The sequence below is a fragment of the Amblyomma americanum genome, chromosome 8 (genome assembly GCF_052857255.1).
Source record: "Amblyomma americanum isolate KBUSLIRL-KWMA chromosome 8, ASM5285725v1, whole genome shotgun sequence".
NCBI lineage: Eukaryota > Metazoa > Arthropoda > Arachnida > Ixodida > Ixodidae > Amblyomma > Amblyomma americanum.
In genome coordinates, this window is record NC_135504.1 from 77871686 (window position 1) to 77888291 (window position 16606).

At 47.8% G+C, this 16606-nt stretch overlaps 1 long non-coding RNA gene and 1 pseudogene across 3 annotated transcripts in view; both read right to left on the minus strand.

The window, feature by feature from the left end:
* The window catches only part of LOC144101949 (uncharacterized), a 196921-nt gene that overhangs the window by 73651 nt on the left and 106664 nt on the right, over positions 1 to 16606 (minus strand). The window lies entirely within an intron of this gene.
* LOC144101947 (uncharacterized) lies at positions 12131 to 14914 on the minus strand (annotated as a pseudogene).

Sequence of the window (16606 nt, forward strand, 5' to 3'; positions counted from 1 at the left end):
CAGAGACCTGTTTAAAACCATAAATCAACTTGTTGTTCCCCGGAACCGAGATAAAGCATAGTAATTATGCTGTATTAATGAATGAAAGTGCCTTTCGCTGCGTTTCACATCTGTGCTTTTTACTAATCGTAAAAGCAGTGTCCTTACGTCCTGCTTTGGGTGTCCACCGAGATAAGTGAGACAGATACTGCGTCATTTCATTTTCGCAACAACCAACTTCATTTCATTTCTGAGTTCCACGTATACAGTCGTCCGTCCTTCTTGAAATATACGAAAACGAAGCGACGAACAAGCGACTAACAGGCGCCCAAACAAGACGAAAAAAAAACACGCTCGGCCTGCTTCACATAATTTCCACATTTTTTCTTTGTTTGTTCTCTCTTTCTTGCTATAAAACAGCGGCTGCACAAACTGTGTGACGTCAGGCGTTTATAATGTGCTAGGATAAATGTTTTGCTGGAAGGTAAATATTGCGTTTTCTGCTTTGTTAAGCCGATGTATAGCTGTATAACGAATAGCGCATGTATTTTAGTGGCAGAGCCCAGGATGCAGTAAACAATACGTGCGAAATGAGAGCACTACCTACGAAGGTGCCGGCGCTTTGATAATTATAGTATATGCAACGATATTTCAGTGTTCATCACAGTGCACATCAAGATTTACATTATCAGTGGATGTCCAGTACGCTATAGTGCGGCCACTTACAACAGGCAAATAAACACTTGACGTCACATCTAACCTCCGAATTGCAAATTACTGGAAATGTGCTGGTGGTGGCTACGACTTTATTGCCACAAAATGGAAGGTATTAGTTGGAGCTAGGGTAAGTCCAGGGCGGCTACCAGTCGAGGGTGACCTCTTCAGCTTGCGTGAAGGCCAGCTTCACTGTTTTTCTTGAACTGGCCAAGCGCTTGTCCCAATTCTCCGCCGAGAGAGCTGGCAAAAGTATCGTAGGAGGGGATTTGCTAGCACATTCCCGTACTGTATGGTTTTGGGTGGCGTGCGTCCCGTCACCGCAGTGCGGGCATGCAGGCTCATATTCTTCGTTCGCGATTAAACATAACCGGTAGGGGCTAAGAATGGCCTTTGTTTGTAGGCGTCGTAGAGCCGTGGCTTGCGGCCTGTCCAGGTCGGGGTGAGGGGCGGGTTACGTACATCTTGGCTGCGATAAAAGTTTCTTTCATCGCACGAGCGTACGAGCGAGCGCCTTGGCAGGATGTCCGCTCCCGAGAGGTCTCCCGTTCCTTGGTTGGTTAAACATCGGGGTAGGCGATCGACCCCCCCCCCCCCCCCCCCCCCACTCGTTTCCGGAGATACTCGCGTGAGCCGGAAACTCACACGAGATTGATGCTGTGATCGAGAGTTCAGTTGCACAGAATTCGCATTGCGAGCGGGCTTAAAGTTTTTGGTGAAATTATAAATGGCGCTCATAGAGTCGCTTAGTATAGTTTCGAGCGGGGATCCGCGATGGGCCAGTGCCATAGCTACTTCCTCTGCCTCGCAATAAGATCTAGCGTGAAAGGCTGTGGCGTTAACGAGGGTTGGTATTAGAGTCGCCATACATGCCATGTATGTTCCGAATTTGATGTTCAGAGCTGCAACCACGTACACAGGCCGTGGTTCGTTCTCGTAGTGTTTCTCAAGAGCCTGCGTCATTGCTTTCCTGCGGGGCGTCGTGCCTGCCTCGATGCATAATCATGGCTACTGGTTTAACAACTCGTCTACTACTAAAGTCGACCGATGAATGTGATGTTGCACACACCTCCTCAACTGGTTGGATTTGAGTATGTCGAGAACTGTACGCGTCCCGCAACAGGGCACGACAAGCGGGTCACTTGTGCCGTCTTATGGGCTTCGATTAGCTTAGCGAGCGTGTAAAAAATTCCCAACTGTAGCAGTCGATCTGAGATGGCGTAAGCCGGCTGGACAAAGGCCGCCTTGTACACTTTTCTAATCATAATATTAGGTGCCTCTCCATTTTCTACGACGCAGATAATAGTACGGGCAGGCGTACTTGATTTGACTTATCATGAATCAATGCATCATCGTGCATAGCTCGGCTTGTCACATGCCTCTGTGACGGGTTGCAATGCGCCTGACCAGCCCGCCTATCTGGTGCGAAGTGACGCTCAGCCTGCGGCTCGCTTCCGAGTTTCGAGTACTATTCTGAATCGACGTGCCAAGAACCCCGATCGTCGCTACAGTGGTATTGGATGGGTGTCAGTGTGCAGCTGGATGGGAACTAGCGGAAAGCATGGATCAAGTCTTGGCACACAAAAATATTGCTCGTGTTCTTTGTGGGAGTCGTGGTACGAAAGACGAAGACGGCGTTACGTTTGGTCGCGTTTTTAGAGCGTTAGCGCTATTGGTAGCCTTACGGGCCTCCGAGTTAAGCTGATTCCAAGAAAATAATCAGATATTTTTATTTATTTATTTATTTATTTATTTCGAATACTTTCCAGGCCTGAAGGCATTACAGAAAGGATTGGTATTGGTACTTAACATAAAAAGTGCATATTATACAATATTATTTTACAAAGCGGCAGAAAATACAGTGGTCTTGAAGTTGGTAATGTCAGAAATGGCAGTGATGGAGGGAGGAAGATCGTTCCACTTTGCGCTGGTTTTGGGAATAAATGAATTATGACACGCTTTTGTTCTGAAAAAATGGGACAGCAACTTTAAGCATGTGGTCAGAACCGGAGGATATGTATGATGGGCGAGCAAAAAGATGATCCTTTAACACAGGGTTATGATGATACATTCTATGGAAAAGACAAAGTCGAAAGCATTTACGGCGTGAAGAAAGGTCCGGCAGGGCAAGGGTGCTTTTCATGGAAGTAATGCTGGCGTGACCGGAATAGTTAGATACGATAAAACGTGCTGCGCGATTTTGAATGGATTAAAGTGTGTTTATTAGTGTGATTTGAATTGGATTCCATACTGCGCATGCATATTCTAGTTTTGGCCGCACTAATGTTTTGTACAATGTGTTTTATCGGCAGAGGCGCAGCAAAGAAATTTCGACGTAGGCACTCAAGAACCCGGTTAGCGTTATTAGTGACGTGTTCGACGTGCATATGCCATGATAGGTTACGTGAAATATGAACACCTAGGTATCTGTATGAGTTGACGGATTTAAGGGAAGTGTTGCGAAGAAAGTAAGTGCGCGTGTTTTCAGGGATGTTGGTGCGACGCGATACATGCATTGTTTTACATTTGTTAGCATTTAGTCGCATGAACCATTTATCGCACCAGTTAGATATGCTGTTAAGATCTTCTTGAAGCTTAATAGAATCAGTGTGATCAGTTATTTTGCGATAAACGACGCAGTCATCGGCGAAAAGCCTGATAGATGAATGGGAAATGCATTTAGGAAGGTCGTTAATGTAGATAAGGAAGAGAAGAGGTCCCAGTACCGAACCCTGGGGTACGCCCGATGTTACGGAAATGTGAGAAGATGAACAGTTGTTAGCAGAAACCTACTGAGTTCGATTTGACAGAAAGCTTTCAATCCAGTTTAGAACATTTGAATCAATGTTAAGCATGTTAAGTTTAAGAATTAGGCGATCATGTGAAACAGTATCGAAAGCTTTCGCAAAGTCCAAAAAACACGCAATCTACATCGAAGCTCATGTCAGCATAGGTAAACAGGTCATTAGTAAAACATATAAGTTGTGTTTCGCATGAGAACGTCTTTCTAAAACAGTGTTGTTCAGCCGCAAAGAAGGAATTAGACTCAAGGAAATTGACGAGATGAGAATATATAACATGCTCCAAAAGTTTACATGGAATACTTGTGAGTGATATAGGGCGATAGTTTTGGGGGGAATGAGTGTTACTTGATTTAGGGACCGGAACAACCTTGCCAACCCTCCAATCGCTTGGGAGTACTGAGGAACCTAGAGACTGTGAAAAAAGCATCGAAAGCATAATTGCAGAATACGGTTGAGTAATTTTGAGCATTTTACAATTGATTGAATCTTCGCTCGATGAAGAAGATATTTTCACGCTTTCAATCAATGTTGCAATGCCGGCCCAATCTATAGAAATAGAATTCATTGGCAAGTAAGAGTAATTAGGTACAGAGGGAAGAGCAGCGGGAGCAGTTTTGAGGAAAACAGAACAAAGTACATCATTTAAAACGGAGCAGCACTGGTTCGTAGGAATGGGGACATTGTCAGAACGGGATAGTTTGATTACTTTGCTTTCTTTGCCACCAACAATATTCCAGAATTTGCGCGGATTAGATTGTAGAAGTGATGGAAGGGTGTTATCGATTTTTTTTTGCATTTTTGACTGCGATAGCGTATTCCGCGTGAATGTGATGATATGCAGCCCAGCGCTCAGGAAGGTTAGTTGCTTTAGCACGATAAAAAATACGTTTCTTTTTGTTGCGTAGGCGGCGCAGGGTTCCAGTAAACCACGGTGAAGCAGAATTAGAAACGATCTTTCTTTTAGGCACATGGCGATCTATTAGTGCAAGCAGTTTGTGCTTGTACAAAAACCAGTTCTCTTCAACGGTACGTTTGGAAAAGTTTAGTGTGTACTCAGTAAGGAATGATTCTAGTTCACCTGTGATGGATGTGGTATCGGCGGCATTGTAGTCACATATAGTTTTAACGACTTTCGTAGAACGAACTTTCTTCTTAATTGTCAAGTGGAGAAGAGAGTGGTCACTGATTCCTTTCATGTACGTTGGAGTAGAGACCAAATCAGGGACTGGTGGTAAAAAAAAAGGTCTAAAGTATTTGAGGAGCTACTGGTAGTGGGTGTAGGTTCATGAATCAGCTGTGTTAGATTGAAGTCGGCGCAGATGTCTAAAAAATCGATGCATTCGGAGGATGGCTGCAGAAGAGAGGGAACACCGGATTTCCACACTACATTTGGAAAATTGAAATCACCTAGCAAGAATAAAGGTGATTTTGGGTATCGGACAATTAATTTGTTAAGAACATCATAAAGATCAGTGCAGAAAGTAGGTGGTGAGGATGGGGACCTATAACAAGCACAAAATATATAGTTGCCTGTTGGAAAAGCTACATGAGTGCAAACTATTTCTGGCGGTGAATCAATGGGGATTGCGAAGGAATTTATAAGAGAGTTCACGGCAATGAGTACACCTCCGCCAGCACGGAAATCGCGATCGAATCTGTAAACGTTATGTTTTTTCACAGTCTAATATTTCACTATTTTTTATTTTTGCTGAGAGCCCCGTAAGGACAACTATATCAGCTGAGCATGCGTCGATATGGGATGACAGTGATGTGCGTTTCTTGGCGATACTTCGAACATTCGTGAAAAGAAGCGATATGCAGTTTGTTTGTCTTCGAGCATGAGATAGTTATGCTGAACCTGAATGTGGAGAGGGTGAAACCGGTGATGCGTTGACTGTTTTGGGTTCAATCGAGCTTCTAGCTGGTCCGATCTCGCATACTTCGTCTGTGGTTGCGCTATACACGTAGCATTTATTACCTATGATTAGTTTGTTATGTAGCAAAGAATAGGAGTGACCGCTAGCCTTTCCAAAGTCATTTAGTGCTTTCCTCGATCGACGGGTAGCTTTGCAAAAATCTTCGCCGATTGAAACACCCTCCCCTTTAAACTTTGCTTTTTGGGAAAGTATGTAATCTCTCATTTTAGAAGAGGCAAACTTGGCAATAACAGGCCGTGTCTTGCCGGCATTAAATGTTCCTAATCTGTGAGCTCTATGAATTGAGACTTCCGAGGAATTCATGTTGAGACACTTGTAAAGAAAAAGAAAATGATGTATCTGGTATTCTGATTGTACCCACGTCTCTGATAAGTTGCCTGAGATTCCATAGAAAATTCAGTTATCGCGTCTTGATTGGTCTTCCAGAACGTCTAGCCTTGACGCGAGCACAGCGTTTTCATTTGAAATTGCTTCTTGGACTGCGCTAGTAATATCTGTTCCTGAAGGCGTATTTTCAAGGGACTCGACCGCGGCCTCAACGGCAGCCACTCTATTGGATAGGTCGGAAACAGTTTCAGTAAGGGTTTCATGGTTGACCTTAAGTTCCGCTATGGCATTCATCATTTCATTATGACGCGCGTCAAACTAGGAAGACAAAGCAGCTATAGCGGCCATAACTTCACTGTGCTGATGATCAGCGTTTCCAGGACCTGGGTTTAACTCCACGTCCTCGGAAAGTAATATCAACATAGCAACAGATACACAATCGTTCAGAGTGGCAACCAGCACCTGTGGGCAAGGGAAGAGCAGCATACAGACATTGCTTGTACGCTTGCAAAGTAGCGATTCAGATTGACTAACCTGCACAAGAAAGCAGAAAGGAGTTCTTAGCAGCAACCGCATGGTAGCTGCTCTCCCGTGCCCACTGGAAGCGCCTTGGAGGGACCAGTTGCTTAAATATGGCCGCTGCGGTGCTGCCGCTGGCGGCAGTGTCGACGTCCCACTAGACAGGGGCGTGAAGATGACGTCTTCGGTGATGAGATAACGAAGGCTGTTGTTGGCTGTTGGGGGCGGTAGATGCAGATGGAAATACGATGCCGATGTAGACGTGACACACGTGTCAGACGGTGAAAGCCATGAGCCGAGAACAGCAAACTGCACAAGAATCGAAAAGAACAGCGCGGAAACCGACAGGGGCACGAGAACAAAAAAAAAAACACTGACGACAGGACGAGCGCTGACTAACAACTCTTTATTGCCGAGGAACACCCAGCACAATATATGCCAAAACACCACGTGACAGTCAGGGGGCCAAAGATTAGAACCTAATCCACAGTCATCGAGGGGCGGCCAACACATGCTTGAACCAGAGGAAAAACCACAAAAAGTGAAAAAAGGGGTGAAACTTTATGAAGTGAGCATATCAAAAGTACTTTAACCAGCAAAAAACCAAGGAAAAAACCAAGGAAAAAACAAGACACAAGTGCCAAACAACATCGTGGGCAAAGGGCGGTGTCAAGAACACTAACAACAACAAAGAGCGAGCCTAAAAGGGCCCAAGCAAGCGAAGCAAAAGCAGAGTCAGAAATCTAAAAACACATAAAACGTCATGCAACCCTACAGACGCCACAAAGAACTAAAACCAAATGAAAACAACCTAAAAAGCAACAACTTGTCAACGCCAATAAGGAAAACAGTCTGCATGTAAAAACACAATTTGGACAATTACCACTTATGAGCCGCACCAAAAAAACCTGAGGAGAAGAATGCGCACGGGCTAGCATAGGAAAATTTATGAGCAAACGGGAAGTGGCAGGCGAACAAGTAAAATCAGTAATCTTTAAGCATGGTCAAGGAAGCGCATTTCTTTCTCGTCCCCTGTCCCCTGCCTTAGCAATAAAGTAGGCCACAATGACCTCCCTTTCTGTTTTGTTTTTTGATGTTGCTAAGAACCTTGTGTTCTCTAATATAGGTTTACACTTGTGGCGAGGCTGGTTGCAGTGGTCTGCTAGATTACTTCCAGGCCCTCTATCTACGTTGAGGGAGTGCTCCCTGGCCCTGACATTAAAGCATCTTCCCGTCTGGCCTATGTGCACACAACCGCACGTTAGGGGTATCTGATTGACAACCCCTGTCCGGCAGTGTGTGTACCGTTGCCCGTGTCTCGTAGTGCAGGTCGCCTGTCTTGCCTTGTTGTTCAAGACGCATATCCTCGATAGCTTGCACGGTGCGGAAAAGACCACCTGGACGTTATACCGCCCTGCTACCTTTCTCACGTTGTGGGACATCTTGTGAAGGTACGGTATGACTGCAACGCGTTTCTTTCGCTCCATCCCAACCTGCCTCCCATCCTTTAACTTTTTGACCATAGCCTCACATAAATTAGTAACTAATGAAGGCGTGTACCAGGCCGAGTAGAGGCGCTGTACCTGGTTGTCAAAGCTTGATTTTGCCATATGCACACAACTCTTGGCTAACGCCGCCTGAAGTGCGTTTGTTACTACCATTCTTTTTATTAACTTTGAGTGCGCGCTTTCAAATGGTAGCAAACTCTTTCTAGACCTTACGTTGTAATACCAGCAAACATGGTCGTCCTTAAAAAGAAGCAACACGTCTAAAAACTGGATGCTGTCATTCACAGGCAGCTCAATGGTGAAATTCAGACCACCAGAAAAGGTTTTGAACAGTTCGGAGATACTACTAGCGGCCCCCGGCAAATGGTCAATGGCAGCTGTGTCCATGACTACAAGGTTCTAGGCAGCTCAATACTTTAGCGAACGGATGGGCTGTCTTCTGCTTTCGACTCACATTGCGGATGACGCAATCCACACCATCTCCGATGAGCCGTTCCTTGTCTCTGTCACGGGAACGGTCAGCAACGTCTCTAACCATTGCCAGCATCTGAGGTCGGCTGGTGGTAGGTTCGTAGGCAAACTTCGGTCCTTTTTGTAGGATGGCCTGGACGTCACTTGGCACAGAAGCACCTTCGAGCATCGTGACAGGGTTTTGCAAAGCCTTCTTCACTGTAGTTCTTGTCTGGAGGCGCAGGCGGGCGCGTTGCCACAAAAACTCGGTGACTTGGGTAGCCAACTTCATGAAGTCCTGGAACCGTTTGTGCTCCATGCACCCAGGTGCTTCTTGATGGATGACGCATCTGAGCCAGTCGTGATAAAGTCGCACTTGTCGCCAGTATTCGGACTTAAAGATCTTTCCCACACGACGGGCGTGGCCCCAGGACGGCTCCAGGGTGCCGAAGAGGGCCTGAACCTCGAGCGGAACTATCCTCTTCTTCAAACAGAAGGACACCACCCTCGACTGACAGGTGGTCGCGGCCACAAGGTTGACCAGCGTGATGGCAGAATTGTGCTTGGGTGGACGACACAGAAAAGAGCCCAATGTAGAAGAAATGCGTTCAACCAAAATTGCCGTTTGGGCGAGTTGGTGTGACATGATTCGAAAAGACCAGCGCGGAAACAGACAGGGACACGAGAAGAAAAAAAAAGACCAGCCGTGGCCTAGTGGCTTGGGCGCCCGTCTCGGGTGCGGGAGGTGGTCGGTTCGAAACCCACCGCCGGACACCCACCGGTAAAAATGGGTACAAGCGGCCCCCGGCCTGGCGCCCGGCTTTCTTTAGGGGTGTTCGCTTGGGAGAAGCTCCGTAAACCCCGCTGCGCCCCTCGCGGGCTAAACCCCAGTTTCGAAAAACATCGCAGCCTGCAAAAGGTGGTACTCCGGACAACGTGTGATCAGCAAAGCAAAGCAACAGCAAACAGCGCTGGTCTTTTCGAATCATGTCACACCAACTCGCCCAAACGGCAATTTTGATTGAACGTATTTCTTCTACATTGGGCTCTTTTCTGTGTCGTCCACCCAAGCACAATTCTGCCATCACGCTGGTCAACCTTGTGGCCGCGACCACCTGTCAGTCGAGCGTGGTGTCCTTCTGTTTGAAGAAGAGGATAGTTCCGCTCGAGGTTCAGGCCCTCTTCGGCAACCTGGAGCCGTCCTGGGGCCACGCCCGTCGTGTGGGAAAGAACTTGAAGTCCGAATACTGGCGACAAGTGCGACTTTATCACGACTGCCTCAGATGCGTCATCCATCAAGAAGCACCTGTGTGCATGGAGCACAAACGATTCCAGGACTTCATGAAGTTCACTGCCCAAGCCACCGAGTTTTTGTGGCAACGCGCCCGCCTGCGCCTCCAGGCAAGAACTACAGTGAAGAAGGCTTTGCAAAACCCTGTCACGATGCTCGAAGGTGCTTCTGTGCCAAGTGACGTCCAGGCCATCCTACAAAAAGGACCGAAGTTTGCCTACGAACCTACCACCAGCCGACCTCAGATGCTGGCAATGGTTAGAGACGTTGCTGACCGTTCCCGTGACAGAGACAAGGAACGGCTCATCGGGGATGGTGTGGATTGCGTCACCCGCAATGTGAGTGGAGAGCACGAGTTCGCATCGCACAGGATTCGCCGGAAGTTATCGCGCTGCAGGAGACGTACGTACGTTCATATGACGGGGAGCCCCAGATGCCGCTACCTGGCTACATTGGCTACCACTCAGCCACCACGTGCGAGGAACCCACCTGTGCCGCAGTGCCCTGTTCTAACACATCTCATCGCCCCGGGAAATCAAGGTGCGCGATATACGTGCGGCAGGACGTCCAGCACACCCTCGTCGGCTCGGCGGCGGCGACATCTGACGCCCAGCAGTGCGTGGTGGTGACAGTGCGCTTCTGTGGTGTTGACACGTCGGTGGCCAGTGTTTATGTGCATCCAGCTGTCGCATGGAACGCGCTGTTTTCGTGCTGTGCCCCGCGCCAAATCATCTGTGGTGATTTTAACGCCCACCATAGTGCGTGGGGCAGTGCGCGCCACTCCGCGCGTGGAGACAACCTCGACGCAGCAACGCAGCTGGGACTCACCCCCTTGAACACCGGCAAGCCCACCTTTCGACGACGCGGAACAACCGGTGCCTGCATCGACGTTGCCTTCGCATCCAGAGGCATCGAAGCGACATGGCGCCGATCACAATCTCTCTGGGGCTCTGATCATTACTCCATCCTAATCGAACCCACTGCGTTGGAGGCGCGCCCCAAACGTGCCTACTCCATTACCAACTGGAGTGCATTCAGGCGAGCGGTCGACGACGCGGCCGCCACTGGCGCAGATTTCTTTTCTAGTCTAGTCCAAAGCGCTCTCGCAGCCACCCAACGAGCAGAGGTAAGGGCAGGGCAGCCCACACCTGATATGAAGCTGCTCAATCTGCGCGAGAAGAGAGATCGCGCAGAGCGACGGGCGCGACGACTGACAGAGCCGCCCACTGGACTGTCTACAACCGCTTGGACGCAGCAGCGCGCCGCCACGCCAACAAGCTATACCGCCGGCAGTGGGCTTCACTATACCAAAGGATGGAGGAAGATGTCAGCTCGCGGAGGCTGTTTGACGCCCTGCGGCGCATCACCAAACCACCGGCAAACCGTCAACCGCTGGCCGCCCTCGCAATCTCCAGCGGGCTCAGCTTTGTAGAGCTGGCAGAGCGGTTTGCCGATCGATTTGCGCCCCGCAAACGCCGCTAACATAGCTGCTCCTGAGAGCCCCAGAAACGACGCCAGTCCCTCGCCCGTCGCCTCGGAAGGTCCATGTGATGCGCCGTTCACCGCGGCGGAACTGAACAATGCGCTGTAGCGCTGTCGCCGCCGCTCGGCGCCCGGACCGGATGACATACCAGATGCTGCGAAACCTGGATGCGCAGCAACGACAGATCCTCCTGCAGCAGATCAACCTGGTGTGGGAGCGCGGGGAGCTACCGGAGGATTGGCGAACCGCGGTCGTTTGTCCCAACCGAAAGGCAGGGCGCTCACCTACGGAGCTGAGCGGATACCGGCCAGTGGCATTAACATCGGCAGCAGGTAAGCTCATGGAGCATATGACGTTGCAGCGTCTGAACGAGCGGGCTGCGGAGGCTGATTTGTTTGACTAGAGGCAGACGGGTTTCCGTGGGATGCGGTGCACGGCAGATTCTATATCGGACGTTGTTACAGCGCTGGAGCATGCCAGGGCGGCAGGCCAGGTTGCACTGCTGCTACTACTGGACGTCTCGGGCGCTTTTGACAACGTTCACCGGGCACCAATTCTCGCGGTGTTTGAGGGGGCTGGTGTGAGCGGGCGCCTTTTGCGATACGTTCATGGCTTCCTGAGCGGGCGCACCATGCGCGTACGAGTTGGGGGTAAGCTCTCCAAGCCTCGCCCGTTGGACATGGGCGTGCCGCAGGGCTCTGTCCTATCACCATTTCTGTTTAATGTGGCCATGTCGGTGGTGCCGGCCTCCCTCCCCACGAGCGCCCGACACCATGTGTACATGTCGATATATGCAGACGACATAGCTCTGTGGTGCCGGGGACCACCGGGCGAGGCGTTCCGCGTGCGGGGGTGTCTTCAGGGAGCCCTGACCGCAATCGATGCCAGCTTGCGCGGCCTTGGTCTGTCGCTGAGCGCGGACAAATCGGTGGCCATGGCCTGCACACTAAACAAGTTCTCACCCTTAAGGGTGTAAAAAGGGTGCGCCATAAATTTACACCCTATTTCACACCCTTCGAGCACCCTATAGGGCCGCAGCACCCTACCAGCAGGGTGTATTTACCAGAAGGGTGTAAAGGAGAGAGCAAGAAGGGTGCTACAACTAATGGGTGCTGAAGTGCTGACAAGGGTGTACATGGAAAGGGGGATATTTATTAATGTACAGATAGATATAACCAAGATATAAACAAATATATAAACCAATAACACGGCGACAACTACAGATAATATCCTTTGTACAAAATAGACGTTTATTCGCCTTGCAAAATATTAGTTTGCTTTGTCATTCCCTTTTGTCTGAAAAGCATGCAATTACGTGTGCATATTACTCATGCATATTTATAGCAGCAGCAAATACTAGCAATAAATGTTTGCACAGTGGACGGTACAGCGTCTCTTTCCAGATTTCATGGGTTCACAAAATCTAACAAAGCTGCCATCTCAGCCATTATTGCACGTATAATGTGATTAGTGAAGTTTCGTGAATGAGTCAGTTGTCACCTGGAAACTAGTAGGATGCAGGCAACTAAAAAAGTGCACATAACAAATGAAGTTAGACAATGCAGTTTAATGTTGCAATGTTCCAGTTTTGCACAAGCAAGTGCTATTTCATTAAGATTCAGAACAATGAATGGCGAGTGCTTACGACACTCCGGCCCTTGTGTTCCCGCATGTACAACGGCTCTATGTCAAACTCCGAAAATGAAGTCAGAACACTGTACTCTTCTATGGCACTGACAACATACACATGGAAGTGCTCATCAAAACAGACAGTCTCAAGCAGTTTAGCCATAACCATTAACACCTTGTTCACATAAAATAGTTGACACACAAGTAAAAATTCTGGCAGACTATCTTCTGGAACACTTCTGACAAGGCAGCATCCTGCACTGTATGTCCTGCCATCAACAATCACAGATTTGACAACCAATGTGTTCGTGGATTCAAGGTTATTCTCAGTTATGAACTCTTTAACACAGCCAGGAAGGTGCTCGTACAGCACACTCTTCACGCCTATATTACGGGGAATACTGTCATCACCTGCAGCGAATAAAAAACTCTGCAAGAACTGATGCCTCACTGCAAGACTGTGAGAAAGGTTCTTCCAGTTCCGTATTTTTCGAGCAATATCTTTAAAATACTCGTGCTTGGCCTCAAACCGCATAGCCCATAGCAGGCTTAATGGTCCAAATTTCTCTATATATGAAGGGTAGTGTATGAGGTAGTGCACTTTACATGGAAGTGATGCTGATGGAAAGAGTACCTTGAAGTCAAAACAAAAGAAATGAATCTTTCTTTGCAAGTAGGCAATATGTGAAACTGGAATTTTATGGCTCATGATAATGTCAACAATTTCTCGGAGAAGTAGGTAAAGCTGCCAAACTGCTTTGTCTGAAGGAACGTTGTCCCCAACAAAAAAGGTTAGGTAGCGAAAGAGGCAAAATACTTGTGTTGCCGACGCCTTCAAAACTGCTTTTCCTTGAAGATATGGCTTAGCAATGGCCTCTGGTTTGTTGCAGATGTCATGTGGATCATAAAGCCATTCTGAAATGCTTTTGTTCAAATCACTGAGTGAAAAGAAGCGTTCTTCAATAATGCAGATATTATATGCCGCAGGGCAAATGGTAGGACTCCTTCATGCAGGTCATGCATTATATCTGGTGGAAGGTGTTGTGTCGGATCAAAGCCAGGGCACAAAAGAGCACTTGGCTCCTTAACCCCATACAATGACAGCGTTGGCAGCCCTGCTCTCAACATACTCAAGTGGTGCTTGTGCCCTTGAGGTGAGCGAAGCACAAAATCACCTTCCAAGTGTTTGTAGTCAGTTTCGGTCCGCAGAGCCATGCAGTACCTACAAATTCTTCCTTGGCTGAATGTGCATTTGAAGCCTCCAATTCTGTGGCTAGATAAATTGTCACCAGTGAAAATGAAGACAGATCCCTTTACAAGGTTTCTATTCACAGTTATGCTATGATTTGCTAGTATCTTCACATCTGTGATTAATGGCTCAAGAATCTTAGAAAATCCATAAGTGGCTATATGTTTATCTTTAACAAGTAGTACGAGGTGAATACCTGACAATGCTGACCGCAACTTTGCATCAAAATTTAGCACTGAGAAGTAGACAGCTGTCATTTTATGCTTTCCCCTCTTGCTGCCCAGTGGGTTGCAGACTTCGAACTCATCACTGTACAATTGCAAGCAAAGTTTACTTGTATTGCCTGCAAAATACTCATGGTTTTGAAAAGCACTTCCATCAAATACTGAACACATGTAACCATCAGTACGAGAGTCATTGCTGAATTCATTTGAAAGTTCTGAATGTTCAAGAATGCACTTGAGCACTTCACAGAGGGGAACGTATTTTATGGTGTCATTTCCACACAACACTACTGTACGGGATTCAACAAATGGAAAATGCGTCTTCCAATAGGTTGTTCGGCCTGATCTTGTCCGCAGCTGGTCAAGTTGCAGCTTGCAAATTTCTTTTACGCTGATGGCTGGCCCGTCTAGAGGTTCTGTTTGCTATTGGTCTGAAATGGTTTCCACGAAATCAATAATATCATTGGCTAACTCATGCACAGTGGATTCAGGTAGCCGCCTTCCTTCCTTCCACTTGAAAAGTAGCTTTGCCAGTTGATAACCATAGTCACTTGAACTGAAGTCATGCTGTTCGGCCTGCACATCTAAGGGCTCTTCATGATATGTAGGCAAATCAGGTGCTGCATTTGTACTGCTTCGTGCCATTCCCACCTGCACAATGCCACGGGAACACGTTTCTCCCATGCAAGAAGCATGCTTTCGGTGTACATGCTTCTTGTAGGAAAAAACTGGCGAAACGTTTGCATGCAGCCACTCAAGCCACACACCCAATTTGTCTCATGGCCATGGGCAATGCGCAGGTGCCTAAAGGGTGTCCTTAAGGAGAATTGGTGACAGGCACATCGTGGACAACGAAAGAAGCGGATTCCTGGCATCTGAAAAGACAAATGCTTGATTTAAAAAAAAATTTAATGGCTTTTACTGGTCTCCAAGAAGACTTGCCAATGTAAACTCCAGTCCATTTCGTGGAATGGATTAGAAACCTCCATGGAAGCAAATCATTTTCAAGAATGAATTTGTTAGTGCAATACAAAGCAGAATCCTGTTATCAGCTATATATTTGTTCTCAGAACCATGAGCAAGCTGCTGTGACCGAATGCTAATCACATCTTCATTTCTATAAATGCCTCATAGTGCAAAAAAGACAAGCAAACATTTCCTGTGACGTTTGCAGAATAAGGAATGGGCCCACCTGCTCCCAACAGCACCTGATCATCTTTTCTTCTACTTTCCAATCAATTATGTTTCAGGTGAAAATTCCACCACATATTTCCCATTCACCACAACAAAAATTAAGAAAAACATCTGGCTATGTTTCCCTTGGTTGCAATGGTAGCCAACTTCCTTCATATGCATGTAGTAATAGTCTGCTAAAAAAATTCACCAGTGTCATACAAATAACGAAATCGTGCACAACATGACTGATCTAAGACTGAACCTCAGATGAGCATTGCATGCTAACACTTGCATACACTAATAAAATTAACAGAGCGATGCGTAACTTACATTTACTTTTGCTTTTCCTGTGCTGCAATGTAGCAAAATGCTTTACTTACTACCGTATTTACTCGCATAAAGGCAGACCTAACTTTCATTTTTAAGTCACACTGCCGAAACTCGCTTGTACTGCCAAGCTGGCTACAAACACAGAAACGGAAAGGTGGGAACATCAGTGAAGCTCCTACGTTCTGGAGGCCCTTAAATTTTCACGCTGCTATCAATCAGGGCAAAATTGTTTTGCGCGCCTGTCTCAAGACAGTCGCGCGAAAACAAAAATTGTCAGGTAAGGGAGAAATAAGATAAGCACGTTATTACCGCATCAAATCTGCGCATTAAATGTCTTTGTAAAACCTAAACTTCTTCAAAACAGAAGCGCGACGATTTCAGGAGCGCTCAAGTGTCGCTGCACTAAATTTTGCCATGAGCGGCCGAAATGTCTTTAGTGGCAGAAGGTTGGCGCAGAATATGCCCGTTATAAGTTGTAAAGTGTCGCGACTGACTCCGCTACGACCGTCTCATGGTTGTCTGCAACTAAGCCGGGAATGCAGACGGTGGCTTTGCTCACTTTCCCGCACGCAGCCTTCGGCAACAAGCGCTCACGGCAACGACGCAACGCGCACCGCAAAGGAGTACGCGCCCGCAGCGCGGCACGGCTGCACAAGCGGCTCGGGTTGCGGTCTCGGTAGACATGCAGGTTCAAAGTCTCCGGTGCGGGTGACTGCCGCCTCTGCCACAAATTAGGTGGTACTTTCCCGCTCTCGGCCCAGAGGCAGAGGGCAAGAAGGCGCTCGCTGAAGCGCTTTCGCGGCGTCGTCGCGGGAAGCGCGGAGTAAAGTCAAAGGGGGGGGGGGGGGGGGGTGCTCCATGGTGGTCGCACGAAATGGCTTCAGTGCAAAAAGCAGCAAAAGTTTACTATTTCATGACGCTTACCTTTGTTATATCCCTTCTGAGAAGGTATACTGCTCGAATCGCCTTTGCTTTTCAAGTCTGCC